The sequence below is a fragment of the Cervus canadensis genome, chromosome 14 (assembly GCF_019320065.1).
Source record: "Cervus canadensis isolate Bull #8, Minnesota chromosome 14, ASM1932006v1, whole genome shotgun sequence".
In the NCBI taxonomy this organism is placed as follows: domain Eukaryota; kingdom Metazoa; phylum Chordata; class Mammalia; order Artiodactyla; family Cervidae; genus Cervus; species Cervus canadensis.
The window spans coordinates 73470645-73476998 of NC_057399.1; the positions used below are offsets into that span (position 1 = coordinate 73470645).

Below are 6354 nucleotides of genomic sequence, written 5' to 3' on the forward strand. Positions count from 1 at the left end.
CCCACGTGATTCCCCCGTGATGCCCTCGTGATTCCCACGTGATTCCCACGTGATGGCCACGTGATTCCCACGTGATGCCCACGTGTTGACCACGTGTTTGCCACGTGATTCCCACGTGATTCACACGTGATGCCCACGTGATTCCCACGTGATTCCCACATGATGCCCACGTGATTCCCACGTGATGGCCACGTGATTCCCACGTGATTCCCACGTGATTTCCACGTGATTCCCACGTGATGCATACGTGTTTCCCACGTGTTGCCCACGTGATGCCCACGTGATTCCCAAGTGATTCCCACGTGTTGCCCACGTGATTCCCATGTGATTCCCACTGTTGCCCCCGTGATTCCCACGTGATGCCCACGTGATTCCCATGTGTTGCCCACGTGATGCCCACGTGATGCCCACGTGATTCCCTCGTGATTCCCCCGTGATTCCCACGTGATTCCCACGTGATGGCCACCTGATTCCCACGTGATTCCCACGTGTTGCCCACGTGATTCCCACCTGATGCCCACGTGATTCCCACGTGATTCCCACGTGATGGCCACGTGATTCCCACGTGTTTCCCACGTGATTCCCACGTGATTCCCACGTGATGGCCACGTGATTCCCACGTGATTCCCACGTGATTCCCACGTGATACCCACCTGATGCCCACATTATTCCCACGTGATTCCCACATGATGGCCAGGTGATTCCCACGTGTTGCCCACGTGATTCCCACGTGATTCCCACATGATGCCCACGTGATTCCCACGTGACTCCCAAGTGATTCTCACGTGATGCCCACGTGATTCCCACGTGACTCCCAAGTGATTCTCACGTGATTCCCACGTGATTCCCACGTGATTTCCACGTGTTGCCCACGTGATGCCCACGTGATTCCCATGTGATTCCAACGTGATGCCCACGTGATTCCCACGTGACTCCAAACTGATTCTCACGTGATGCCCACGTGAAGACCACGTGATGCCCACGTTACACCCACGTGATGCCCAAGTGATTCCAACGGGATCAGAGAAGCATAAAAGTGTAAAAATACGAGGAGCAAGAAAAGTGTGAAAAATCCCAGGAGGAGAAATAGGGGAGAAAAATATGAGGAGCGAAAAAAAAAAAACACAAAAATACGAGGAGTAGAAAAGTGGGGAAAATAAGTGGAGCCTCAAAAGTGTGAAAATACGAGGAGAAAGAAAATAGTGAAAAAAACGAGGAGCAAGAAAAGGGAAGAAATATATGAGGAGCAAAAAACAAAAACAAAAACAAAAAATACGAGGAGCAGAAAAGTGTGAAAAATAAGAGGAGCATCAAACGTGTGAAAATACGAGGAGCAAGAAAAGTGTGAAAAACACGAGGAGCAAGAAAAGGGAAGAAACATACGAGGAGAAAAAAAAAAAAAACAGAAAAATACGAGGAGCAGAAAAGTGTGAAAAATAAGAGGAGCATGAAAAGTGTGAAAATACGAGGAGCAACAAATGTGTGAAAAACCTGAGGTTAAGAAAAAGGGGAGAAGAATACGAGGAGCAAGAAAAAAAAAGCAAAATACATAAACGAGGAGAACACAAGGGGCGAAAATCAGAGGAGGATCAACAGTAGGCCACTACGTGGAGTAAGAGAAGTGTGAAAAACCCGAGGCGAAGAAACAGGGGAGAAGAATACGAGGAGCAAGAAAAAAAAAGCAAAATACAAAAACGAGGAGAACACAAGGGGCGGAAATCAGAGGAGGATCAAAAGTATGCCACTACGAGGAGTAAGAGAAGTGTGAAAAAGCTGATGTGAAGAAACAGGGGAGAAGAATACGAGGAGCAAGAAAAAAAAAGCAAAATACAAAAACGAGGAGAACACAAGTGGCGGAAAATCAGAGGAGGATCGAAATAGTGTGGCATTACGTGGAAGAAGAGAAGTGTGAAAACTCAAGGCGAAGAATACAGGGGAGACCAGAATACGAGAGCAGGAAAAAAAAGCAAAATACAAAAACGAGGAGAACACAAGGGGCGAAAATCAGAGGAGGATCAACAGTATGCCACTACGAGGAGCAAGAGAAGTGTGAAAAACCCGAGGTGAAGAAACAGGGGAGAAGAATACGAGGAGCAAGAAAAAAAAAGCAAAATACAAAAACGAGGAGAACACAAAGGGCGAAAATCAGAGGAGGATCAAAAGGGTGGCACTAGGTGGAGTAAGAGAAGTGTGAAAAACCCGAGGCGAAGAAACAGGGGAGAAGAATACGAGGAGCAAGAGAAAAAAAGCAAAATACAAAAACGAGGAGAACACAAGGGGCGAAAATCAGAGGAGGATCAACAGTATGCCACTACGGGGAGTAAGGGAAGTGTGAAAAAGCTGATGTGAAGAAACAGGGGAGAAGAATACGAGGAGCAAGAAAAAAAAGCAAAATACAAAAAAACGAGGAGAACACAAGGGGCGAAAATCAGAGGAGGATCAACAGTATGCCACTACGAGGAGCAAGAGAAGTGTGAAAAACCCGAGGGGAAGAAACAGGGGAGAAGAATACGAGGAGCAAGAAAAAAAAAGCAAAATACAAAAACGAGGAGAACACAAGGGGCGAAAATCAGAGGAGGATCAACAGTATGCCACTACGAGGAGCAAGAGAAGTGTGAAAACCCGAGGCGAAGAAACAGGGGAGAAGAATACGAGGAGCAAGAAAAAAAAGCAAAATACAAAAACGAGGAGAACACAAGGGGCGAAAATCAGAGGAGGATCAACAGTATGCCACTACGTGGAGTAAGAGAAGTGTGAAAAACCCGAGGCGAAGAAACAGGGGAGAAGAATACGAGGAGCAAGAAAAAAAGCAAAATACACAAAAACGAGGAGAACACAAGGGGCGAAAATCAGAGGAGGATCAACAGTATGCCACTACGTGGAGTAAGAGAAGTGTGAAAAACCCGAGGCGAAGAAACAGGGGAGAAGAATACGAGGAGCAAGAAAAACAAGCAAAATACAAAAACGAGGAGAACACAAGGGGCGAAAATCAGAGGAGGATCCAAAGTGTGGCACTAGGTGGAGTAAGAGAATTGTGAAAAACCCGAGGCGAAGAAACAGGGGAGAAGAATACGAGGAGCAAGAAAAAAAAAGCAAAATACAAAAACGAGGAGAACACAAGGGGCGAAAATCAGAGGAGGATCAAAAGTCTGGCACTAGGTGGAGTAAGAGAAGTCTGAAAAACCCGAGGCGAAGAAAAGGGGAGAAGAATACGAGGAGCAAGAAAAAAAAAGCAAAATACAAAAACGAGGAGAACACAAGGGGCGAAAATCAGAGGAGGATCAACAGTATGCCACTACGAGGAGCAAGAGAAGTGTGAAAAACCCGAGGTGAAGAAACAAGGGGAGAGAGAATACGAGGAGCAAGAAAAAAAAAAAGCAAAATACAAAAACGAGGAGAACACAAGGGCGAAAATCAGAGGAGGACAACAGTATGCCACTACGAGGAGCAAGAGAAAGTGTGAAAAACCCCGAGGCGAAAGAGAAACAGGGGAAGAAGAATACGAGAGCAACGAAAAAAAGAAGCAAAATACAAAAACGAGGAGAACACAAGGGGCGAAAATCAGAGGAGGACAACAGTATGCCACTATGAGGAGCAAGAGAAGTGTGAAAAACCCGAGGCGAAGAAACAGGGGAGAAGAATACGAGGAGCAAGAAAAAAAAAGCAAAATACAAAAACGAGGAGAACACAAGGGGCGAAAATCAGAGGAGGATCAACAGTATGCCACTACGTGGAGTAAGAGAAGTGTGAAAAACACGAGGCGAAGAAACAGGGAAGAAGAATACGAGGAGCAAGAAAAAAAAAGCAAAATACAAAAACGAGGAGAACACAAGGGGCGAAAAATCAGAGGAGTATCAACAGTATGCCACTACGAGGAGTAAGAGAAGTGTGAAAAAGCTGATGTGAAGAAACAGGGGAGAAGAATACAGGGAGCAAGAAAAGAAAAGCAAAATACAAAAACGAGGAGAACACAGGGGCGAAAAAGAGGAGATCAACAGTATGCCACTAGTGAGTAAGAGAAAGTGTGAAAAAACCCGAGGCGAAGAAACAGGGGAGAAGAATACGAGGAGCAAGAAAAAAAAAGCAAAATACAAAAAACGAGGAGAACACAAGGGGCGAAAATCAGAGGAGGATCAAAAGTGTGGCACTACGTGGAGTAAGAGAAGTGTGAAAAACCCGAGGCGAAGAAACAGGGGAGAAGAATACGAGGAGCAAGAAAAAAAAAGGCAAAATACAAAAACGAGGAGAACACAAGGGCGAAAATCAGAGGAGGATCAACAGTATGCCACTACGAGGAGTAAGAGAAGTATGAAAAAGCTGATGTGAAGAAACAGGGGAGAAGAATACGAGGAGCAAGAAAAAAAAAGCAAAATACAAAAACGAGGAGAACACAAGGGGCGAAAATCAGAGGAGGATCAACAGTATGCCACTACGAGGAGCAAGAGAAGTGTGAAAAACCCGAGGCGAAGAAACAGGGGAGAAGAATACGAGGAGCAAGAAAAAAAAAGCAAAATACAAAAAACGAGGAGAACACAAGGGGCGAAAATCAGAGGAGGATCAAAAGTGTGGCACTACGTGGAGTAAGAGAAGTGTGAAAAAAACCCGAGGCGAAGAAACAGGGAGAGAAGAATAGAGGAGCAAGAAAAAGCAAAATACAAAAACGAGGAGAACACAAGGGGCGAAAATCAGAGGAGGATTCAAAGTGCGGCACTAGGTGGAGTAAGAGAAGTGTGAAAAACCCGAGGCGAAGAAACAGGGGAGAAGAATACGAGGAGCAAGAAAAAAAAAGCAAAATACAAAAACGAGGAGAACACAAGGGGCGAAAATCAGAGGAGGATCAACAGTATGCCACTACGAGGAGCAAGAGAAGTTTGAAAAACCCGAGGCGAAGAAACAGGGGAGAAGAATACGAGGAGCAAGAAAAAAAAAGCAAAATACAAAAACGAGGAGAACACAAGGGGCGAAAATCAGAGGAGGATCAACAGTATGCCACTACGAAGAGCAAGAGAAGTGTGAAAAACCCGAGGTGAAGAAACAGGGGAGAAGAATACGAGGAGCAAGGAAAAAAAAGCAAAATACAAAAACGAGGAGAACACAAGGTGCGAAAATCAGAGGAGGATCAAAAGTGTGGCACTAGGTGGAGTAAGAGAAGTGTGAAAAACCCGAGGTGAAGAAACAGGGGAGAAGAATACGAGGAGCAAGAAAAAAAAGCAAAATACAAAAACGAGGAGAACACAAGGGGCGAAAATCAGAGGAGGATCAACGTGTGGCACTACGAGGAGCAAGAGAAGTGTGAAAAACCCGAGTCGAAGAAACAGGGGAGAAGAATACGAGGAGAAAGAAAATAAAAGCAAAATACAATATCGAGGAGAACACAAGGGGCGAAAATCAGAGGAGGAACAACAGTATGCCACTATGAGGAGCAAGAGAAGAGTGAAAAACCCGAGGTGAAGAAACAGGAGAGAAGAATACGAGGAGCAAGAAAAAAAAAGCAAAATACAAAAATGAGGAGAACACAAGGGGCGAAAATCAGAGGAGGATCAACAGTGTGGCACTACAAGAAGCAAGAGCAGTGTGAAAAACCCGAGGCGAAGAAACAGAGGAGAAGAATACGGGGAGCAAGAAAAAAAAAGCAAAATACAAAAACGAGGAGCAGACAAGTGGGGAAAATCAGAGGAGAATCAAATGTATGCCAATACGAGGAGCAAGAGCAGTGTGAAAAACCCGAGTTGAAGTAACAGGGGAGAAGAATACGAGGAGCAAGAAAGAAAAAGCAAAAGACAAGAACGAGGAGCAGACAAGGGTTGGAAATCAGAGGAGAATCAACAGTATGCAACTACGAGGAGCAAGAGCATTGTGAAAAACCCGAGGCGAAGATCCCCACGTGATTCCCAAGTGATTCTCACGTGATGCCCACATGATTCCCACGTAATTCCCACGTGATTCCCACGTGATGCCCACCTGATGCCCACGTGATGCCCACGTGTTGCCCACGTGATGCCCACGTGATTCCCACGTGTTGCCCACGTGATTCCCACGTGATTCCCACGTGATGGCCACGTGATGCCCACGTGATTCTCACGTGATGGCCACGTGATTCCCACGTGATGCCCACGTGATTCCCACGTGATTCCCACGTGATGCCCACGTGATGGCCACTTGATGCCCACGTGATTCCCACGTGATTCCCACGTGATTCCAACGTGATTCCCACGTGATGCCCACGTGATTCCCACGTGATTCCCACGTGATGCCCAAGTGATGCCCACGTCATTCCCACGTGATTCCCACGTGATTCCCACGTGATTCCCACGTGATGCCCACGTGATTCCCACGTGATTCCCACGTGATTCC

General features: G+C 46.0%; 1 long non-coding RNA gene across 1 annotated transcript; it reads left to right on the forward strand.

Moving 5' to 3' along the window:
* The first annotated feature begins 1777 nt into the window (after positions 1-1777).
* Positions 1778-2205, forward strand: LOC122453392. Its single transcript, XR_006273033.1, has 2 exons — positions 1778-1892; positions 2175-2205. It is a non-coding gene; the product is annotated as an uncharacterized LOC122453392 (long non-coding RNA).
* Positions 2206-6354: the final 4149 nt, after the last annotated feature.